The sequence below is a fragment of the Cryptotermes secundus genome, unplaced genomic scaffold, assembly GCF_002891405.2.
Source record: "Cryptotermes secundus unplaced genomic scaffold, Csec_1.0 scaffold468, whole genome shotgun sequence".
Classification (NCBI taxonomy): Eukaryota; Metazoa; Arthropoda; class Insecta; order Blattodea; family Kalotermitidae; genus Cryptotermes; species Cryptotermes secundus.
In genome coordinates, this window is record NW_019721526.1 from 844,553 (window position 1) to 869,654 (window position 25,102).

General features: G+C 40.8%; 1 protein-coding gene across 2 annotated transcripts in view; it reads right to left on the minus strand.

The window, feature by feature from the left end:
- Nucleotides 1-17,065, minus strand: part of LOC111875516 (S-adenosylmethionine synthase) — a 48,998-nt gene extending 31,933 nt beyond the window's left edge. For both annotated transcript variants that reach the window (XM_023871826.2, XM_023871827.2), the window contains exon 1: nucleotides 16,989-17,065. The gene's annotated coding sequence lies outside the window, so the exon portion shown is untranslated. The remainder of the gene's footprint in view (nucleotides 1-16,988) is intronic.
- Nucleotides 17,066-25,102: the final 8,037 nt, after the last annotated feature.

Consider the following 25,102-nt stretch of genomic DNA (forward strand, 5'->3'; position numbering starts at 1 on the left):
TGGTTTTAGTCCGCAAACGAACTATACCGACCGAGCGACCGCCGCTTGCCGGCGAAGTTAGTGCCACCTTTAGCCGATAGAAGGTGTCGCGTGGTCAGCGCAACGAATCCCCACGGCCGTTAATTTCGGTTTTCTAGACCGGAGCCGCCATTTCCTTGAAATAGCTCCTGAATTATCCTCACGCGGCTGAGTGGATCCCGCTCCAGACCCACTAACTACTTCTCGGAAAATATGGTAGCGCTAGGAATCAAACCAGAACCTCTGGATCTGTAGTCAGGAACTCTAACAACTAGACCACAGAGGCAGTCAAATAGCGAATGTAGGAAATTAAAGTGTAAGAACTTTATATGACCTGCAACGACAAGACGTGAAATCTTACATTTTAATACTTCTAATATTTAGTCTTAGCAGTCTGCATATGGCGTACTTTTTTCCGGTTTTACTCTTACCAATAATCCAGGGGGAAGCGAGCAGATGTTTGAGTAACCCACTATTCCCTTGCTGGCCCCCCATTACAATGTCCATGGGCAGGTTCCTATGTGTATGGGCCGTTGTAGTTTTTTATTGTAACCCTTATCCTTATAGCCGCGCCATAGCTAAAGCGGTTAGTCGCTGGCTTCTCACCGCGGCGGCCCGGGTTCGATCCCGGGTCTGGTCAAGTGGGATTTGTGGTGGACAACGTGGCGCTGGGGTGGGTTTCCTCCGAGTACTTCGGTTTCCCCTGCCAAAATCTCCATTATCAAAATCACCCGGGGCAGGTACAATAGGCCAATCAGTGGCCGTCGTGCTGAGTGAACCCAGCTAGACTCCACCCCCCACTAATTAACGCTTGTCCTTAAATTTGGTAGTTGAAATATTTGTTTATTTTACCCCACTCATGCTATGCCAAACTCTCTTATCTTCACTCATCACTGCAAGAGGAAACACTATGTGATGTGCATATATTTTTGCGTTTCTCGTCAAGTATGTTTCCCTACTGTCGGCTCAACTTAGTTGCCTTACATGCAGACAGCCTATATTCCTCTACTCACTTTCGAATTCCTTCAAAGTGTGTCTTGTTTAAAAAACAATCGAATTTGGATGTCCAGCGCCTACGTCAAAAATACTCCAAAATGCTTTTCTTTATTCAAATGTCGTTTTGACACGCACTTTCACCAAAGACACTTGAATACACATAAAATTAAGTTACTCACGTTATAAGCTGCGCCATAACTCAAGCGGTTAGTCGCTGGCTTCCCACTGCGGCGGCCAAGGTTCGATCCCTGGTCTGGTCAAGTGGGATTTGTGGTGGACAAAGTGGAGCTGAGGCAGATTTTCTCCGAGTATTTCAGTTTCCCCTGCCAATCTTCATTCCACCAATTGCTCCACAATCACCCTCACCTATCATCTAGGGCTAGTACAATAGTCCAGAAGTGACCGCAGTACAAGGGACTTAGTCCCGCCCCACTAGCAATAAAAAATAATACTTCATGAAAGTGAAGATGGTTTCTTTCACCGACAGTATTTTGTTTCCTTGACACTACAGCCCCAGTGGGCCTAGGCCTACCTCCATGTACTTCTCCGTTCACTTCGGTTATTCTAGATCTTACACATTCGGTAGGACTCCTTGGGCGGGTGATCAGCTCGTCGTAAGGCCTCTGCCTGTACACAAACCCAGATAAACGCACACACACAAACTAAACATCCATGTCCTGAGTAGGATTCGAACCTACGATCCCGGTTTCCAAGCGAGCGAAGACAGTGCATGCCTTAGACCGCTCGGCTACCGTGACCGGCCACCGACAGTATCAGTAGAAATACTCGTAATTTAGGTCTCTTGTGCCTAATAACCTGTATTGAACGAGAAATATATTTCCTGCAAACAGTAAAGTGAGTGATGTGAGCGAAAGAGCATCATGATCAAAATAACCACTTCACTGGATGCAAACCCTTAAATCCTCGAAAGAAGAGACGAAGGAGGGGCAGTAGTTACAAGGATGTTAAGCGATGCCGGAAAGGAGTCTGAAAGCAACTAGACAGATCTGCAGATGGAAGGCACGGAGGTACTACATCTCGTACATGACTGAAAATCCTTGGAGGGAGACACGAGTGACTGATAACAGACATTGATCTGCAAGCCATAGGTGAACAATCATTAATCGACAATTATGAAAATGTAAACATCTTATTATGCGTAAAAGGACGCTAATGAATGTAGCAATTAATGGATGGGAATTGGAGAAGCCGGCGTCCTCATTGTTGCGTGACGCTCTGCATGTGCCGAGTAGTGATGACTGGGACTTCAGAGCAGCGACCGACCTCATGTTACGGGTCACCACTCGCTAGAGTTCGCGATAACATCAATATAATGGTAGAATGAAGGGAGTTACAATTGTTTATCCCCAACGCCCCCAGCAGCGAGTAAGTATAGCCTAGTCTTGTGCGACTGTTTTCGTAATGTGTAGTGCGTTCACGGATTCTTCTGATATATTCCACGTTATGGAGAACATAAGAACATTGTAGGATCCGTGAAAATAAGGTGAAGGTCGCTTATTCGAGAACCAAGATTAAATAAATCTGTTCGATGGCCATATTCACTAAATTGTAAATAAAATTGTGTTCAGAGCGAAATTTCCATTTCCTTTTTTTTTTTTCCCCCGGAAATTAATTTGATTTCTTCAGTTGTTGGATGCCCGGCAGAATTAATTTGTAGGGAACGGAGAAGGGAGTTTGGCACAAAGAGACAGGGACAGTACCCATACCTCAAACGGGGCCGGAACTCACGGTCTCAGTGATCAAGCGAGATTGTACCTTTCGTGAAATAAGACCTCGAGGCGTATTCTTGCGACGTCACTTTATTACTCGACGACGTAACTATAACACAAAATGTGGAACAAGTCGTTTCACAGTCGGCCCTTTCGTGTTAACAACCCTCACTAGACTGTAGAACTGTAAACTCCCAAGTCCAAGTCACATTGAGACTGACGGTTAGTCAGTCAGTAAGTCTTGGTGTCGAGCCTCATCTGAGGCTCATGATCAGATATTTATTACTGTTTGGCATTTACGGTCTTGTTTTTGTATGGCGCCCTCTCTAACGAGAGGACGGGTCTTTCTTTTACATATGCTGCTGGCCCTTGCCAGCGCGGTCTTTCTCGGGTCCGAGTCCCTTGGTACTCGCGACCATATTTTACTGTCTCAGATTTGAGACTTCCTTTTTCGTCGCCTCCTACGACTCGCAGGGTCACAGTGGAGGTATTCGACCCGTCCTCCGCACGGGGTTTCTGTAAACCAAGCCAAAGTCAAAGTCATATTGCGACTGACGGTCAGTCAGTCTGTCTGTCTTGGTGTCGAGCCCCGAACTCAATATATCTTCTTACATAACCTACAGTCGGACTTATAGAAAACATGTCACTGTCAGTATTGTTATGGGCTTTTCCTAGCACCGGCTGTTAACTCAGCCGTTGCTAGGCAGCGAATTGTTTCTAGCTTGCGATTGGCTAGCACACGTCACATATTGTTCTAGACCTTACACAGGAACGACTGTGTACTCGCCGTTGTTAAGCAATGGTACCTGAGCTGTCACTATAATGTTTGCTTGAATGTGGGCAGTTCCAACACTTTATTCAACAATACGTTCCTGGGCAACGAACCTTCAGTCAACAAGACGTTCCCAGGCAACGAACCTTCAATGAAGGTTATCCAGTTTCCGGGGTAACTTCGTTACTGCCCGGCAAATAACACGCAACAATTAGTAGAGTATAGTCAGGGATCATGAGTCAAGGAATTAAAGGGGAAAGAAGTCTCAATTCCTAACAGTACCCTCCGCGCCATAGCATGGCCACTGTGGTGAGCTTAAACATGGTTAAAAATTTGGAGCCGAACTATACAACTTAGATATATCATTATTCACCCAGCCATATATTCAAACTTTCTGCTTTTCAGGGAACAATGGACAAAATCAGTAGCAGCCAAAGGAAATATTCTAAATGCTAAGACACAAATCTGCAACCTTGTGTGTTCATTGGCTGGCATTTTACATTCACCATCCACATTAATTGAAACTGCTGTTGTTCCCGGCTGTGATGTGGGTATTGTTAACGACAGGAAATGAACAAGATTGGAAACATGTGCGTACTCTGCGTTTTTACGTAACATGTGACCTTGAAATTAATTTATTATCGATACAAATACATAAATACGTATTATTGCAATTTTCCTGCCCACACAACGACACTCAGAAATCAAGTGAGTCAAAGGAAATTTGTGATACGTAAAATTCAATTAAATTAAGGTACAATCTCATGAAAGGTTAAACAGTTCCGTCTAGTGTGACTGGTGAAGATTTTTCTTATTTCAATTATTTATGCCCTTACATGTTTCGGTCTTCAGAGACCATCATCAGAGGGACACCTTTACATCAATACAGTTGGAAGTTACTATTACAATATATGTTCTGAACGTTAAAATATATGCATATAATATTAATAATATACAATCGGGTATGAAATCTAAAGTTTTTACAACTGCAGCGGCTGTTCCAGTACATTATTATTCGCTGGAAAAGAGCTCCAGGTACCCACTGGAGAAGAGACCGAGTGGGACCCAGTATTGGCGCTATGAAAGAGAGAAGAACCTCTTTTCCTTGCCGGGAAGCAAACCCCGTCGTTCAGCCGATAGCCTAGTAGCTATAACGACTGAGCTATCCCGCCTGCAACAGTTAAAAATATTAGAGCAGGATATTGTTGGAATGATAGGTACATTCCATCCTTGAATAAAAGCTGACTCAAAATCGTGCAGCTAGTAAGTGCTCTCCTCTTCCTGATGAAACACAAAATGATATGGAAGTACTATGATACTGCATCATCGTTCTTCTCATACCTACGAACTGCGTCATATTAAACTGCTTGTTGCGTAACTGTTGGTAACATATTTCCGCTTCCGGTTTCAGGACACCAGCAGTTGGAGGCATGACTCACTCACATTATCAGCTCACGTCACTCTCCATAGCAAGTTTCCGAGATTACAAATTCCTCTTTTGTATTAATCTTTGTAAGCAGAGCGCCAAACACGTGGAAGAGCTCATCAGAGTAATGAGACGTGTGAATATTCACGACGATTCCTCGAAACGTCACACCAAGTTTCAAAACAATTCATTTCATTTGGTTATAATTCTGAAGTTCAATGCCGTTCATACTGAAGTCCACCAACTGGAGAAGTTCCGAGCCACTTTCATTCATCTCCTGTCCTCATAGTGTTTCTGACGAAAACCATTCTAATTTGCTACAATTCTGCAAGAAAAATATTCCTCCTCCAGCTGGCTCAGGATAGAGATCCGCGGCGGGCTCTTAAGAATACGGTAATGAACATTCGGCTTCCATGAATTGCTGGAAATTGTTGGGTTCTCAAGAAGTATTCAGCTCCATGCAGATGAGTATTCAATTACTGCAAGCATTGGTAAATAAACCAAGTATAAATAAAGAATACAGTTTCTACACTGCCACAAAAGATACCAACTAACTTATTCAGATGAAAAGTTCATCGACTCTCCTGAATTCATCACTGCCGATCACAGTGGCCGTGGGGTCTAAGACAGTGTCTTCGCTCGCTTGAACGCTGGTATCGTGGGTTCGAATCCCACTCAAAGCATGGATGTCCGTGTGTGCGTTTATTCTATTTGTTGTCCTGTGTGTGGGTAGCGATCTTGCGACAGGCTGATTCCCCATCCAAGGAGTCCTACCGAGTCTATAAAAGAGATTACGAAACTGAAGAAGAGGTGAAGACCCAACAAAGGGCTGCAGAGTCATTGATGAGCCAATTACTGAATTCATCACATATTTAATTTCCTTTATGTTAAATACGTTGTTGGTATTTTGTGCCAGAATTCAGTTCCCCCAGAGCAAGACGTAAGAGTAACAACTGGCAAACACGTGTTTTATGTAAATGTATTCCAATCCTGATCCTGGAACATAGGCAAGTGGACAACATTATGCAAATTTAGTTAACCGCAAAGAGAAAACATATCCTTAAATTCTTCTTATCCTGTACATAAAAACAAGACATTCACAGAAAAATTATGTATATTACATAAATGTCAGTATATCTCACTAGGTATACCGATAGACTACTGGCTGGAGGACTGGGGTTCGATTCCTTGTAGGGGGTAAGATTTCTTTCTTCTCCACAAGTTCCATATCGGCTCTGGGACACACCCAGCCTCTTATACAGTGGGTACCGCGGGATATTACGCCCGGGGAAAAGCGGCTGGCGCATGAAGCTGGTAACTAACCTCATTTTAGTGCCGAGGGTGAGAGTGGTGGGGTACTGCTCCACTCCCCAATATCACTTCATGCAATAGTGTTTAATGAACAGGGACAAATTTACCAAGCTGACGTCTCCCATCTTCGGGATGAACTAACAAGGAGGAATACAGCATTTTAGATTAAATATTTTAACATTTATCGTTTTAACTTAAAACAGTTTCGGATGAAAAGTGAGAACTTGATAGTGTACTCAACTATCTTAGTAAGTTTTGTGCTTTTACACGTCAGCATATTGTAGCAGCGTCTACACGACAAACGTAACTGTGAACATCATAAACAACGACAGTGTTTCCATAAGTATAGCAAGTGCCTCTGATGATGGTTGTATCAAACCGAAACATGTAAGGCAGAAGTGATATTAAAAAAGTGACCTACAAATTGTTACACTCGACGGACTCTCTACTAACTCTGTGATTGATAGTGTAGCGGACCAAAAATGAAACAATTCAAAATACAAATTTACCTCTTTGTATACGTACTGTCACGTGTATCCGGGACAACGTGACTAATAATTGTGGATTCTAGATTTTATGATTGGATTTATTTAACGTCACTATTATAATTACACTCGATTATAACAGTTCACACACTCAACACCTTCCGGATAACAATCCTCAGCGTGACTCTGCTTCATTCTCGAAAGCACGCTGATTCACTGTCGAGTCACTTCTCCTCCCACATTGCGTCGTATTCTGTTCTTCTTCTGAACTGACGGTTCCTCAACTGACCTCCGTTTATTCCTGCTATGTGCCTGGGATAGGAATTACCTCCTTGAAGTGTTTTTTCTTTCACATCCATGGTAACAGTCTTTCTAGAATGTCGTTACCATTTTAATGTCTTCAAAAGGTCCATCAAAACCCAGAGTAACGGGTGCATTTCGTGTTGCCACGAGAACATGCCCCGTGAAGCTATGCCCGACAGATGGGCAGGTTGCAGCTTTCAGGCGGCGCGTAACATTATATACAGCAGTACATAATAGTACCTGGCTTCATGGCACGTCGTCATTCCTACTGTAATAATGAATTAAGCATACACAGTAAAGGCAAAGCTATCCTTGTAACAGGCCGTGAAGGCCCATAGGGTTGTGAGACGTCGAAACTCCCACATTTTCTCTAAACAATCGACTCACAGATGGCTGTAAGGTTGTCAGCCTTACGCGCCGGCCACCCTTTACCACGAGGAAGATTCCTGATACTCATTTCTGTTAGAGGCTGAGTCGACCCCAGGACCACAGTGCGGCTGGAAGGAATGGGTACATTGAAAAAAAATCCACCTCACCGGGACTCGTACCCGCAACCATGCGGCTGATATCATAATGCCTGAACCAACTACGCTACAGCGTGCCCCTACATACATAGTAAGATATCAAATTTCCATTTCCTATGAGACTACCACTCTATTCCTACGAAATATATTTTTCTTGTAAATTGTTAATTCAAAATTAAATGTAATTAAGATGTGACCGGTTGAATTAGGCTTGTGCCACTTCGGTGAACTCACGATACAGTAGTCTATTCATATGCAGTCATTCATCACATTACGGTAGACGAACGGAATGTGACAGATCTGTTCCCGTGTCACACAAGTCAGGAAATGTATTCATAGGAGAAGCTGTGGGTCTGGAACGGGGTCCACTCAGCCTCATGAGGATAACTGAGGAGCTATTTCAAGGAAATAGCGGCTCCGGTCTAGAAAACCGAGATTAGCGGCAGTGGAAATCCGTTGCGCTGTATTTTATGGCGTTAAACAACACCAATCCGACGTAGAAAGACAGTTAATTGGAGGAAAAATGTGAAATGTTATCGTTATTATGTAAGATTTTAGGTTCTCACGTCCGTGTCTATGACGAATGCCGTCTTCTGGGATGTGGCGCCGTGTAGATATTGTGTAAACCGACGTCTTGGAGGAAAGTATCGCCTCCGAAACGTCGGTTTACACAATATCTACACGGCGCCACATCCCAGAAGATGGCATTCTTCATTGTTATCGTTACTGCTGGAACATTTTTTTTATTGCTAGTGGGGTGGGACTAAGTCCCTTGTACTGCGCCACTTCTGGCCTATTGTACCAGCCCCAGATGATAGGTGAGGGTGATTGTGGAACAATTGGTGGAATGAAGATTGGCAGGGGAAACCGAAGTACTCGGAGAAAACCTGCCCCAGCGCCACTTTGTCCACCACAAATCCTACTTGACCAGACCCGTACTGCTAGAACTTACATCTAAACAGATTCTAAAGAGTTCTGAAAATTTTGCGTAATACTTAGAATTTCTGGGTTTTGGACATTGTCCACCGTCCGGTATTCTAGAAACTAGAAAACACAACGTTTCGGAAACTGGATCTGTTTCCGTCCTCAGGATGGGGGGAGGGAGAAACCTACTCTGTTGGGTCCCTTAGAAATACCAGTCTCAATCACTGGACCTCACCTGAGGACGGAAACAGATCCAGTTTCCGAAACGTCGTGTTTTCTAGTTTCTAGAATACCGGACGATGGACAAAGTCCAAAACCCAGTAATTCTGAATATTTCATCCGAACAGTTCAGTTTTGAAGGGGCAAAGTAGGAGTACTCGGTTGTCACGTGAAATGTAATTGTGTATGTAAGTAGGTTAAGGGAACAAATTATAACAACTAATGAAATAATCTGGTGGTATCATCTGTCGCAATATACATTATGAAACTTCAAGAAGTGTGATTGAATACAGGCTGTAACTAGGCCAGATTGGCCGAATAAGGCAGCCATAGTGATAATATTGTCTTTATATTTTGTAGCTTACTTAAAGACATCTTCTACGATACTGTCCGATCTAGAAAACCGACATTAACGGCCGTGGGGATCCGTTGCGCTGACCACGCGACATCCTCTAACCGCTAAAGTTGACACTAACTTCGCCGACAAGCGGCGGTCGCTCTGTCGGTATAGTTCGCTTGCGGACTACAGGCCACGGATTTTGTTTTTTCTTTTTTCTTCGATACTCGGTCTAGAAAACGGAAAATTAACGGCCGTGGGGATTTTTTATTGTAGAAAAAAGTATTGTAAATACAAAAAAAGGCCAATTCAATGCCCATCCGGCCTTCTGTAGCACATTCTTATAAACATTTTATTCTATTATGGCGGTAACCCCGCGATTCTTAATATAGATCTTAACTTAAATCTGAAAGTTTACTGTTAATTATCAGTGTAATTACTTCTTTTCCTTTTCTTATATATCTATTTTATATAAATATAGGAATGTAATATAAGTAATAGACTCCTTGCAGAAATCCTTTTCCTTCTAGCCTTTAGTGACTTTGTGTATTCTTTTTTGCTGGTCTCAGTTAAAATGTCCATCATTGTTACCCGCTGGTCCTCGTACGGTTTACAGTCCCAGAAAATATGTTCCTCCTCGTTGCGCTGACCACGCGACACCCTCTATCAGCTAAAGTTGACAGTAACTTCGCCGACAAACTGCGGTCGTTCGATCGGTATAGTTCGCTTGCGGACTAGAACCACGGAGCTTGTTTTTTTTTACGATACTGTCTATGTAGTGTTGAATGGCTGGACGAAAGTAAATACTGAATTGAAAAGGACATGAAAAGGAGCGGTCGTGTCATAATTTGAGGTAATATTACTGCAGTCTCCTGTAGAAACTGAAGAAAACCATGACAAATTTCAGTCAGGATATTCAGTATTCCGCCAGGGTTTCGAACCGGGCACTTCCCGAATAATATCAGATGCTTAATCTCTTGAGCCATTTTGCTCGGTAATAATGTGCCACGTACTGAAGAGAAGAGACAGGAAAATGTTATCGTAGGAAGCAACCGCATCTGTGTGACAGACGTGCAAAGCTATAATAAACATCCCTCTCTCTAGTGGCTAATGTATTCAAAATGTACCGGGTTTGATCCCAAATGTGGGCACTAACATCAAAATTAAAGTTAATCACATAGCTGTCAGGTTAACGCAGCAAATTTCCTGAAGGTGACAGTATGTCAAAGCGTTATGTAGGCTTACTCGTATACCAAATATTACTTAGATAACAGACAATATTCAGTACAAAAGACCTGTTCGCGTAATTAATTCAGGAATTGAGAAAGCGAACGCCAAAACTTATAAAGAAAAACGGGGTTTTCGACGTAATTGTTATCACTGTATTGCGTATTACGTTGTTATACTTCATGTGATTTAAAACTCTTATCTCTTTCGCCTTCCTTAATCCTCCTCGTCCCTCTAGTGCCTCAATTCTGAGCACAGTTCATCTGAAAACAGATGGGCCCGAATCCAAGTGTGCAGTTTTCATAAGAAATTTCTGTTGGTCAGTTGAGCCAGCTCTATAACTTCGAGAATGACTCAGCGCTATGTGATGGCCATGGCCATGACCTTGACATTGACACTGGAATTTGCTCCGCTTTCTGCACTGCGGTGGTCGCGTTCATAAGATTGTCATGTTCCTGTCTGATGCTCAAGAGGCTTGTTGAGGGGCTTTGCGTTGTTCCCGAAGTGTAATGGCAGTCGTAGCATAACTGATAACTGGTTAACAAACTACACTTTCAGAGTACTATTAGGGGAATTGAAAAAGGAGATTATTTTCCGTTATAAATAAAATAACTTTACTCCGGGTTCAGCCAAGTTGATAGTCAGAGATGAAACCCAAAATAAGGACCGAGGTTGTAATAACGTATTCCACTCTCTGATCGAACTTCTGATCATACGAATGGAGAATGAGTGGAGTAATGGCGCGAAAAGGAAAACTTAACTGTGTTATGTAACATGCTGAGAATCCTTTAGAATCTCTTCATGGTATTGATGATGGAAATCACTTTCGATGATAGATAAGGGATCAACTGTCATATCAGCTATTGCAGCCCTTCAGAACTTTTGAATTCTTTCGACACCGATTATTATTATTATTTTAATTAAATATTTATATTTCATTCCTCAATTCGTAATAACACTTAGTTTAATGATTATGAAATTATTATTACTGTCATAATTATCAGCTATTTTTTTGTTTACTTTTACTTTTACTTTTATTCATTATTATTTCTTCCAAGTACTTACCTGTAATTTGTATTTGACTTTTAATAAGTTTGTCTATAATGTAACTCATTCATCTGCACTGTGCTGTGTCTGTAATTGGCCTTGCGGCTGTTGACTCGGCACATTAATAATAAAGAATTGAATTGAATTAACTGCAAATGGGGTTTTTACCCAGTGGCAGTGGTACTACAATAAAAGACAACACACAAATAACACAGATCACACAAAAAAACACACCACACTCAAACAAAACACAGCACACAAAACTACACAAACAGTAAATGACTCTACTCACATTTACGCAAGACTGGTAAATGTCATATAGATTATAATTACGACCAAAACGCATTATAATTATTTAAAAAACATGGAACTTAACCTCCACGTCCTCATTATATCAGTTATTACCCCAGTCTTGACACGGTAACTGTCTCAAAACATGTGACTACATTAAAACACGTGCGAAATTAATTTCGGTGCGATTACACTACAGCCCGAAGTGAGTCGGTTTCGGGCACAACAGAGAATCATCTACATGAGTAGTCCAGTCATGTGGGATATAATGCAGTGCAGTCCGTTGAAAGTCAACAGAACATTTTGCCCAAACCTTCAAGGTCGAAGAATAAGCCAAGCAAAAACTAGCGTGAAAGCAGATGACAAGCAGGGAAAAGCAAGAAACTTCGTTTAACTTTCAATGGGCTGCACGACGTTTTACCCCAGTAGATAGAACTCTTCATAACCGCGGCTCTGAGAACCTCAAATCGTACACAGGCTACATTTCCCCTTCTTGCAAATTTCTTCCCATCTTTAGCATAGTTCCTTCTGTCTTTTTGTCGTCACAAAATGTGTTTCCTTATTATTTTTACACGGCTTTATATAATCAAGTTTTCTTTTCTCCTTGTGTTTATGCTCTTGAAATTAACACCCAAGGTCACAGTCAACTAAAATAAAAACGTCAAAACGCTGGCCCACTTGAATGCTGATTAGAAATATAGGCCTAGTGAACACATGGTTCACATCGCGGACTAGGCAGAGCCACCCAAATAGTAGACGACGGTCGCGTGCGCTGTTTACAACGTCTATGTCTGCCAGACTAGTATTTACAGTTTATAAAAATACGTAATGAAATATTTTTAACATTTTAAAATCTGGCAAGAAAGACTGGAATTTTCAAGCACGTTCTCAAAGGAATGACTGCGTATCGTGATATCTGTCCACACAGCAAGACTGCGATGTTGGATGTACTTTGTATGGGACTTTCTTGTACCATGTCACGACGGTTTTACAGCTATACTGACTTACGTCGAAAGGAAGGTCGATTGGGAGACATAAATTCGGAATTATTTGTAAATATTCGTGTTAAATTTTAAGCCGTCGATCACAGTGGCCGTGTGGTCTAAGGCATTAACTGTCGTCACTCACTGGAACACTGGGATCGTGGGTTCGAATCCCACTCGAGGCATGGATGTCTGTGTGTGCGTTTATTCTACGTTTGTGTTTTGCTGTGTTCATGTAGCGGCCTTGTGACAGGCTGATCACTCGTCCAAGGAGTCCTACCGACTGTGTAAAAAAGATTACGAATCTTAAGAAGAGGCCAGGGCCCAGCAAAGGGCTGTAGAGCCATTGATGAATAGATAAATTGAAGTGTTAGGTACTATCCGACAAGTTGTATGGAGGCAACTGAGGAAAACCACCAAACCCTCAGTGCTGATAGATGATCCTGACTCACCATATCATTGCTCAGCACATTCCGGCTATTGGAATCTTTAAAGAAATTTAAAATAACAAAGATTAGTTGTCAGCGTGATAAAATGCAGTATATTCAGCACCAACGCAGAAACCAGACGAAGAAGCATGGACTGGGGCGAGTGGAGGCAGTTGTTCCGGGTGCAGATGGGATTTGCGAGTGTCGACAACAACAGTGCGAGTAAAGACCCTAGATAAATATTTCATTAATGAGTATAGTCAGCATGAAACGGATTAAGCACAATATATCACTGAAGGTCGCGGAGCAAGGGGCCGGATTATTATGCCCCACCCCTCATACTCATACATACACGAAACGGATTAGGAACTGCGAGCGAAGTCAGAAGGCGAACACTGTGTTATTGTTTCTCGATCGGAAACTAGCCATAAATATTATAAATTTTCCTACAAACTGGAGCAGGCCATTGAACTTGTGTTGTACATAAAGAAGACTATTTGGCAACTGGTTTGGAAAGAAGACATTACAAGTTTCGAGTTCTTATGGAGACGATTGTCCCGAATGTGGCCTTCTGGAGTGTCACACAGTGTAGTCTTGTAGGTGAGTATTGACGTTTCGGGGGAACATGCTGCCTCCTGCCTCTTTTTGTGTCGAAGTGACCATTTTACTTGCAACCGGCTTGTATAACCGTGGTTATTCAAGCTACATGATTCAAGCCTGAAGATGGAGGCAGCATGTTCCTCCGAAACGTCTGTATCCACCTACAAGACTACACAGTGACACAACCCAAAAGCTCACTACCAGAACGTTATATGAAGTGGATTGTTGGGAGATCTAACGGTGCCATAGGCCTCTACGTATTTATGGAGCTGAGCCCTTCTTGAGGAGAAGCCAAATCTGCAGCTACTCAAGAATTTCCCAGCATTTTATGGAACCCGAAGGTTCATTACAGTGTTCACAGGAGCCCTCCACTGGTCCCTATCTTCAGCCAGATTAATCCAATCCATACCATCCCATCCTATCTCTCTAAGATCCATTTTAATATTGTCCACCCACCTACGTCTTGGTCTTCCCAGTGGTCTCTTTCCTTCTGGCTTTCCCACCAATATCCTGTATGGATTTCTCCTCTCCCCCAATTCATGCTACATGCCCTGTCCACCTCATCCTCCATGGCTTGTTTATTCTAATTATATTTGGAGAAGAGTACACATTATATTGTCTGCAAACTCATGTAAGACGTAGTAATGAATAAATATGATATTGCGTGTGTGTTAGACCTAAGAATATACTGACGTATTTAATAGGCTTCCTGCTGGTGTATTTATCACGTGACATGCACTACTCATGTGACGACTTTGTAATGCCTAACCCAGTTGCATATTTCCATAGCGTCTGCTTCTCGCATAGCTACGACTGAGTAGCCACCGTAACACCTGCGCACGCGCCAGGTTAACAGTACATCACATACCGTTTATCCGTAATCTGTTATGTACAATTCCAATAATACGTACAGTCTGACCGTCCACAGAATGTCAGTAAGAGGAATCCGAACTTCTCGCAATACTTTGCTCACGGTTAAGACAGCAGAGCTGCATCTAACTCATTCGGAATAAGCCCTGTTCGAATTCAAGCTGAGAAATATACGTCAGAATTAAAAATATTCGTAGTTTCCGTCAGTGGTTACTAAAATGCTTTGAAATATACGAGGACTTTCTACCATATCCATCTAATTCATAATTAATAATCATCACTTCATTTTACCAACGTAACATCAAGACTGAAACAGAGTAACGGTTACTACGGTTGAAGTAGCATGTTTAAATAACTAACACAAGAATATAAGGGGCACGCGGTAGCGTAGGTGATTGAGACACTATGCTACAAGCCGGAATGTCCCGATGAGGTCATTGGAATTTTTCAGTTTACCTAATCCTTCCAGCCGCACTATGGCCCCGAGGTCGACTCAGCCTCTACAGAAATGAGTAACAGGAATCTTCCTGGGGGTGAAGGGCGGCCGGCGCGTAAGGCTGACAACCTTACCGCCATCTTTGAGCCGATTGTCTGAAAAATGTGGGACCCTCAATGTCTCACAAACCTATGGGCCTCCACTGCACAGGGATAGATTTACCTTTTACCTTTAACACAAGAATATATGCAATGTCTTTATGGGTGTGATATGTAAACGAAGGGAGTGTAAGGGGTTATGTCTTATTCATTTAAAATTATCCCAGGTTTCTGAATTTTTTTTGGTAATTGACAACACTGTCAGTTGCGAGACTATAACGTCCAATGAGAAGACAAGCGATGAATTGTGACTTCGAAAGTATACGGGAGGAAGCGCTCGTGGCCTAGCCAAGGTACTATACTATCTCGCAATTTACCTGGAGGAGCTGAAGAAATCCATGAAGAACGTCAGTAAAAATAGTCGGCGACTTGGCAGAGATCCGAACCGAGAGCCTTCAGAATACAATTCTAGAACGCTACCGCTAGGCCGCCTCGCAGTCGCAGCTTGTCAGGTCGGATGTCGATTACAGAATCCGTGAGATACGCTGCAGAAGCTGTGTTCGGTAACAACACTGCCTCCACGGCCTGTTACCGGGATAACTTTACCTCACGTTGCCCGCACAAAGCATTAGTGGTCTAGCTTCAATTTGATTTGCTGAATTTTAGAGACATTTTGCAATGAAAGCTACTGACGCTGTATAGGGAGAGCTGTTAGGTGGCTAAAACAAGGCCTGAAATGTAATTAGGTCTATATATAATTAGCTAGCTTATGGTAGGTCTATATCTTTATGACCCACATGTCGTATTATGTAATATATGTAACACGGATTTTCATTGCTAGGCAATGGGCCTGTAAACACCTTCCCCTATTATTGCATGACAACAATACGGAGTCCACTGCTATAACAATACACGTCGAAACTGCTTGATACGCAATTCCGTAATATACATGCCTCTGCAAGAACAAAAGATGTTTTCTATGCGACCCATGCCGGGTCTTATATAACGAGAGCCTGCAGATAGGATTAGATTAAACCCTTGTGGAGGCGGGGTCGAATACCTCTATCGTAGCCCAGAGAGTCGTAGGATGCGACGAAAAGGGAAGTCACGAATCTGAAGGAGTAAAATATCGTCGCAAGTCCCGCGGTACTCGGACACGAGAATAACTGCGCTGGCGAGGACCAGCAGCAATTGTAAACGACAGACACGTCCTCTCGCCAGAGAAAGTGTCCCACATCAACAAACTCGCAAGTGTCTGACTAATAAAAATGTGGTCGTAAGCCCCAGATTGGTGCTTTATTCCAAGATAGACTGGCCGACTGGCCGTCGGTCGTAACGTAAGACTCAGGATTAGATCAGAGTTGAGTTGAAGAAGAACCAGAAGTCGACCTGAGAAGATTTAACGCGTGAATTTAAGACTTTGTGCGCGCTATAATTACAGTAATATGGAGAGTGTTATAATTAATCTTAGTTACGATTAGTGAATATCCAATAAGCCGATTAACCAACCCAAACCCCATCTTTAGCCACACGATAGACGTGACAACTGGTGTCAGTAGTATTATATATAGGAGTAATTTTATAAAACTCGTCGTTTTTTGTAAATTCTTACATACTTTTTCTTAGCTTACTTGACGATTCCGTGTCAACCGCATAGGTTATGCTGTGATAAGTGTGAAGTTACGGACATATTGTGAAGACGAGCTAACAATGTGCCTATTATAAGGAAAAATTCCAGTGTTTGCTTGAGGTCTGAAATCTTCCGGCTTATACCGAGACGAACACGCCGTGAAAGACTGCCGCTACACTGAGTTAATTATCTTTCTGATAAAGTTAGTACGCTGTATTGTATGTGTGGAACAATGAGTTCTTTCACTCTTATCTTCTGTAAAAGCTTGAAAAATCAGTTATGTGCCAGCTTCACCCATTCTCACACCAACATAAAATATGTTAGAACACATACCAATTCTTATATCTTCTTTCCCGCTTTTACGAGCTGCCGAAGATCAACTGTCGATTCTGTAGTCTGAACGAGGGTCATCTCAGCTACTGATATAAGTGGAAACGGACCAATAGTCTCTTTGACGTCATATTTCACATTCACCAGTCACGTGCACAGAAGTTAGGGCGTGTAATTTGAATACACTGGTTTAAAAATATGTTTTAAAATTGTTACGCCACTAAAATAGGGTTATACAGGTCAACCTCTCACATCCGGCACCCTTGGGACAAGACCGAAGACGAACCAGAAATTTTTCCGAACCATGGGTGGTCAATATATTACTCAAGTAAGCCACCGTACATAATGTGTTAGTGTTGTTACGCAATTTAAAGCACTGGTAAAGGGAAATAAGCAGAGGAAATATAAAATGATAACATGTGACAAGAAATACAGAGTAGCCGTGTTGTAGTGCACTGAATTTCACCTGTTACTTCACGACATGTTTCGGCAACATAGTGCCATCATCAGGTGCCCTAATTACGATAATCTATTGCATTGATTGCCATTATATGTCTTCATAAAATTATTTAAAAAGTATTTAAAAAGTGCGTATTCGTAAACTATAATAAATTTACACACACTAAAACTTGTTAAGATTATTTATCTTATGTGTCTTATTTAAAACTTGCGTGTGGTTCTTCCACTATGGGGTCGTTTTTCTTATATTCTGTGCAAATCGTGTCTTGTGATGTGTGTTCCCTTTTTAGCTGCGAGTGTTGTAATTACATTACAACATTATAAATACAGAGTAGTTTATTTTAAGTATGAGTGGATAAGTGTGGTACTGAACCAGGCTTTGTCCCTGTAATTTCCCTGCTACGTATTTTAAATCCAACAACTGCTCGATATTCAGTAGCTATTCTATCATCGACGCTTCGAGTTCTGATACTGAGAGCTTTGTTAAACTTAAATATTTAAGTCCGGTTAGAGTACCGAAAAACTGAACGCGTACCAGGCCACGTGTTGTGTCGGATTTGAGAGGTCCAACTTGTAGGCAGTTCTTCATTGCGTGACAATTTTATTGAACAGAAAAATAATTTAATATGTATTTTTGAGCGTGAAATAGATTTACACTATAATTTCCTCGCTAGTCAATAGTCAAGAAGAGAATTATATTTTTTCAGAGTATCCAGGAAATATCAGAAGCTATCGTCCAATGCGTCGTGTTGCCCGATATTCACATTACAAGGTGCATACAGCTGGTTTCAATAATCTGGTTAAGTTTAAATGAGAGAATCGATTCCAAACTCCTACAGATCTTTATTGCATAACCTGTATGGGATACAGAAGAAATAACGCTTTGTTGCAGAAGGAAGGAAAGAGATTTAGAGCATGGTAGATATTGGGAGAATGGAAAATGGGAAGAAGAAGTGGAACAGAGAAGAAATATGTCCACTATCTCAAGGATAGGAATACTGGGACCATATTTTATTAAACTCTTTTGAAATGAGAAAGTACAGAGATGAATTAATGTGTAAGAAGCGGAAGGTTACAAAGACAAAACAACTACGTCCAGGGTGACTATTGAAGTTTTTACTACTCGAAAATTTAACACCCTTACAAGTTTCTTTCCTTATAGACTATCGTCAGAGAGACATCGTTACTTTTTGGAAGCTACTATCACAATGGGTGTTTTGAGTGTTAAAATACATATATACACAATGTTTGTAATGCACAATATATACAAAATCCAACTTTTCCACAAATACGGCAGCTTTCTTGGTGTATTAAAGTTTTTAAAACTTTATTATTTATGTTAAAATTTATAAACCAAGTAGGTTCGTGTCTCTTCTCCTATCGTCTTTCGTGATGGGGGCTACTGTAGTCGTGGAAAAGTTGGATTTTGTATATATTGTGCATTACAAACATTGTATGTATATATATTTTAACACTCAAAACACCCATTGTGATAGTAGTTTCCAAAAATTATCGATGTTCCTCTGATGATGGTCTATAGGGTCCGAAACATGTAAGGGTTTTCAAGTAGTAAAAACTTCAATAGTCACACTGGACGTAGTTATTTTGTTTTGTTAGTGTGACGGACCAGAATAAAACAACAACAAAAAATTTGGAAGGTTGTTAATAATAAATTATCATATGTAGAATAATGCATATTACCAGACAAAGCTGTCTAGGAACGGAGAAATATATGTCTTAAAATTTAACTGAACTAAGATTAGGACACGTAAGTAAATTAAGTTGAGTACAATATATGAGACAAACTCCGTCTTAAGTGCAACAATTTAATTGTAGTTCTTTCTCCTTTCCTTACTCTACACTACATGTTTCGGCCCTAAATGGCCATTTAGGGCCGAAACATGTAGTGTAGAGTAAGGAAAGGAGAAAGAACTACAATTAAATTGTTGCACTTAAGACGAAGTTTGTCTCATATATTGTGTGAGTGTAATAGGATGCTTAAATATAATACTGTAAGTTGAGTACGTTTAAAAAAGTGAAGTCTGTAAATTTTAGGACCTTACACAGCAATAATCTGGTTTTAATTGGGCGAACACCTGTGTTTCAAATTTCGAACTCAAGTAAATAAATGTAAATAAAAATATTCTTTCACCCATCTTAATATTTGAATTATTAGTACATTCGTTTCAGGTGTAAAAATATGAAGGTTTTGATACATTTTCTGGACCTCGTGAAGAGCAAAATAATGATTCTGGTACAGTCTCAGGTTTTATTTAAGATGTATGCACATAATCTACCAACTTTTCAGAACTTTCACTTAAACACGCATCAGCATTTTAAAAGGAGTGGGACTATAGCCAGGCAAATGAAGGGGAAGTCATAAACCGTACAGCGAGCTGCATGCCATCTGCTGCTTGCACAGGGAACTTGGTACTCTGTACGAGAAACAACACGTAGAGTACAAACATAAATTATCGAAACACACTGATACCGAGTCAGATACGTAATTTGTTGCACCAGATAGATAATAAACTTCTGGAATTCGGATTCTGACGGCGAAGTACGCTGCGATTGTCGGGTCCCTTAATTCAGCTCAACAATTCTTGAAATTTTAAACACAAACACAAAATTTGAGAGAAAGTTCATTCTTTCACGTGTCTGCTAGTCTAAGTTCTAATACTCAACATTTTTTATGGCACCAAAATTTTAATATAAAAATGTTTGTACAAAATCCTAAACTTTATTGATTGGGTAGCAGATAGTCTATTGTCTAACTAAAACAATCTGCATTACATTTAAAAATGTTAGGTCTGTATCTTAAAAATTAATCTTTCTTTTAATTCGCTTAGTAGGGGGTGGAGTCCAACTGAGCGATGCATAAATAACTGAAGCCAAATACATGTTTTCCAATATCTGATATCGGTCAAAAGCAGGGTCGCAGACTAAGCGCCAAGGGAGGACGGAAGTTGTGTTAACATTTCAAAGAGTCCAGTACAGTCCAGTCCAGCAAATTACTTCCGGCTCTTGGCAGCAGTGCCATTCTTTATTTCCACCACCGGCGGGACCTATGGCCTAATTTATATTCGTTCCAAACCGTTTACGTGTTTAGAAATGAGGTGTCCGCTTCGATGAGAGGAGGGGGTCGGTGTTTCTGAGTAAGCGACAGATCTCTTGCACTATAATTTCGCACGAGTGTACCAGCACTCACGCAACGTCCAGGTAAGGGTATTTATACTTTATGGATACCTTACACTCTGTCACAATATTACAATGAATAATTCTTATGCAAAATATACATAGAGCATCTGCCAATGCATGCTTCTGCAGAAGATTATGCCTTATTTACCATTCCGAAAAGGCTGATAGTCGCTTGAGCGGTCGTAGGCCTGACCATAGCCAAGTTTAAATTTTTGTGCTTTCTGTGCATGGCTTCTCCTTGCTTAATTGAGCGCACGTTTGGATCTAGATGATTCTGGATAGCTTCTTCATGTTTCCTGCGTAATTTTCCTCACATGTAAGCAATGTGTATTTCGCGGACCGGTATGCGCCTGTTAGAATTGCCAGTAGCGCGGAGAACTCGTTTCTCTGGACGCCGCAATGGGTAAGGTTGAGCATCCACTGCACACTCCGAGGTGCGAAGAGCACAAATCATTATTCACCTAATTATGGCTTTATAAAGAGTAATTTTTATTTTAAAGCCCAAAAGCTCACTTTCGAATATGGACTAGGTTCTTCGTGCATGCGGCCAGGGTCTTGGCTACATTACTTTCGACGTGGACTCTTCATGTCGTCCTCCTACCGAAGATGACACGGACATATTTTACATCGAGAAAAGTAAAAAAGTTCCGTCTAGTGTGATTGGTGAAGATTTTTCTTATTTCAAGTATTTATGCCCTTACATGTTTCGGTCTTCAGAGACCATCATCAGTGGGACACCTTTACATCAATACAGCTAGAAGTCACTATTACAATACATGTTCTGAACGCCAAAATACATACACATAATATTAATAATATACAGTTGGGTATAAAATCTAAAATTTTTACAACTACAGCGGCTGTTCCAATACATTAAAATATTTGTAATTGGTATATTAAAATTTTTACTGGAATTTATGAACCAAGTAGGTTCGTGTCGTCCCTCTTATTATTTCTCTTGGCGGGGGCTCACCGCGTGCCGCCTTGCCGTTCTCGAGAAGAGGGTTCTGCAAATATATTATGGGTATACTGTATTATTTCAGCAACCCTGTTATGTTTTTGTAAAAACTTTTATTTCGTCCTACCTTTAATGTTGTCCTGTATGTGTTTGTGGTTGGCTGTGTTGTTTTTACTGTTCTAGGTTGTGTTGTACTGCGTATTTATACTCCTTGTGTCTGTGACGTTAGTGTGGACGTGTACTCATGTTGTATTATAAGGTCGAATATATTATATGGGTTGTCACTTTCCTTTGTGTGTTTTTGTTCTTCTATCAATTTGTTGAGCTTATTAAAGCGATATATATGGAAGTTTTCTTTTATATTCATGATGCTCCCTTTTTTGGCTTTCTCGACCATTTCTGTGATTACTGTCATCGGTCCGTACTGGCAGCGTTTGTTTAGTATATGTTGGGCAAATGCCGATTCGTCTTTGTTTAGTCTTATGTTTCTTATGTGTTCCTTGTACCTTGTTGTTAGATTTCTACCAGTTTGGCTGATGTATATTTTATGGCAGCTTTGGCAGGTTAATTTGTATATCCCACTTTGTTCGTAGGGGTTTGTTTCTCATTTCTCATTTACTAGTTTACCTATAGTGTGAGTTGTTTTAAGTGCTCTCTTTATGTTGATGTTTTTGAAGAGTTATGTGATATTTCGTATGTAATTTCCCGTATAGGTAAATGTGACCAATTTTTGTTCTTTTTCGGCTTTATTATCCCGATTATTTTTCTTTTGTTTGGGTTTGTTATGTAGCTGTGTGATGTCTTTCTTCTTATAGTCATTATTTAGTGCTATATTAATAATAGTATTTAACTCTTTGTTTTAGCGTTTTTCTTGAGGGGCAGTGTCTGAAGTCTGTGTATCCAGTTTTTGTATGCTGCTAGTTTTTGTTCTTTAGGGTGGCATGAGTTATTATTTATTGTTATATCTGTGGTGGGTTTTCTGTATATTTCCATTTCTATTTGTCCGTGTTTGTTAAATAGGTTTAAGTCCAAGTAGGTTATTTGGTTATTTACTTCCTCATTTATTGTGAATTACAAGTTTTTGCTGTTCATTACAGTGTTCGAGGAGGCATTGTGGGGTTATTTTTGCCTGCTTATATATTATGAAAATGCCATCTACGTATCTATTATAGTATGTAATTTTTTCATCTTCCAGCAGATGTTTTATTCATGTGGGTGCATTAGTGTTGAACCGGTCTGATTGGGGACCTCTCGTTTGTGGATTTTAATTTTTGCTTTCAGTTTGGATTACATGTTATCTTTTTATTGGATCTATCATATTTTTACATTGTTTTAGAGTATTTTGTATTATTCTTTGAATCTCTTTGGTAGAATCTGTTTTTAGCTCGGTGATGTTATATTTCCGATAAAATATTTGTCTTTATCGTTCAGGTCTTCTCTATAAGACAAAGAAAATATCAAAGGTAAATCGAAATAACAAAAGTTTTTACAAAACATAACAGGGTTGCTGAAATAATACAATATACCCATAATGTATTTACAGAACCCTTTTCTCGAGAACGGCAAGGCGACACACGTTGAGCCCCCGCCCAAAGAAATAATAAGAGGGACGACACGAACCTACTTGGTTTATAAATTCCAATAAAAATTTTAACAAACCAATTACAAACATTTTAATGTATTGGAAGAGCCGCTGTAGTTGTAAAAATTTTAGATTTTATACCCAATTGTATATTATTAATATTATGGGTATTAATTTGGCGTTCAGAACATGTATTGTAATAGTGGCTTCCAGCTGTATTGATGTAGAGGTGTCCCTCTGATGATGGTCTGTGAAGAGCGAAACATGTAAGGGAATAAATAATTGAAATAAGAAAAATCGTCACCAATCACACTAGACGGAACTGTTTAACTTTTCGTGATATTGTTAGTGTGAGCGACCAGAATGAAACAACTCAAATACTTTCCATTAATTACAAAGTTAATGATGTTCCTTCTATTTAGTTGTAGTACGTCCTCAGGGGCTGTAACTAACTGACGGAAATACTCTGGATTTCTCTTTATTGATCTGTATGTTCCAGCGCTCAGACCGCGACTTCACCGCAGCGAGGCCGCGCTGCAAATTGCAGAGAACTCGACATCCGTTCTTCTCTACATGTATAGATTCGTCCGGATCAAGACAGGGATTAGTAGGGTGAACACGGTGATGAACCGCCGGGTTCCAAGAAATATTCGGAAATTCTTGCATAGCTGAGCTACCGGCGGCTTCTCGAGAATGACTGCGTTGAGTTAGTTACAGGTAAATTTTCTGACAATAAGTCTAAACTTCGCCTTCCACGCCCATATTCATTCACCGCACATAAATGTTATCAGCATGCGAACTGAATGGATGTGAATTCAAAGTTGAAATCTTGTTTACATTCTGTGTACCTGATAAGGCGTTGGTTGTGGGCTCGGTTTGTCGATATCTCTGTTTCAAGGTTAAGTGCATGGTACCACGAACCAGGCACGGAATGATCAGTTACGGTCAGTGGGCAAGACTTGAATGTTTTTATTCCAAATGTGTCATTGTAGACATGACCTGTGCAGTATAAGATGAGTTTATTAGGGCAGTATTTCTCAAACATTTAAGTCTCGACACCCTTTTGAGTGGTCAAAATCTGCGATCACTCCGCCGACACTTTCTCATCCAAAATAATATTTCAAATAGATGTTCCGCATTACACATCCACTCCCCTACACGCCTTCATGGCGTCGTGCTTAATTAGTTGCACACAGGGACAACTTGACTTTTAACCTTAACCATTCCTTTAGTAGTGTCTGCGTTTTACCCAGAGGGCGAAGACTCGAGATGCTCGAGATTAATGGGCTCCATATTCCTAGCAAGCCGATGGCAGAGGCCGCGCTAAGGCATGTACCATCTTCGCTCGGCTGAACACTGGGATCGTTGGTTCGAATCCCACTCGAAGCATGGATGTATGTGTGCTTTTATTCTGTGTTTGTGCTGTTCTGTGTGCAGGTAGCGGCCTTGCGACGGGATGATGCCCCGTCAAAGGAGTCTTATCGTCTGTGTACAGATTAAGAAACTGAAAAAGCGGTCAAAGCCCACAAGGCCTGTAAAGCCATACATAGATATTCATAGCAAAAGTATGACTGAAAATGGATTATTTTATAACACAGTGTTCGGCCAAGTGGCACAAAAATTTATTATTATTATTATTATTATTATTTATTTNACTGTTTTCTCCCATTTTAAATTCTATTTTTACAGCTACGATAAGGGTATGAACTATATGTTACATTGATTTCGACCTGTATGTGGAACAATAAAAGGGACACTGTGAGGAAAGGAGGCAGGACAGACGCAGTGTCAAGTTTGGGAAGTTACAGAAATACCAATACTTTTGCACGGAGAACAGGCATGGGTGCAAACAAGTGCTGTGTGGAGCATATGCGAAAGCATGTATAGACATCCTGTGAGCATTATCCTCTACCCTTGTCA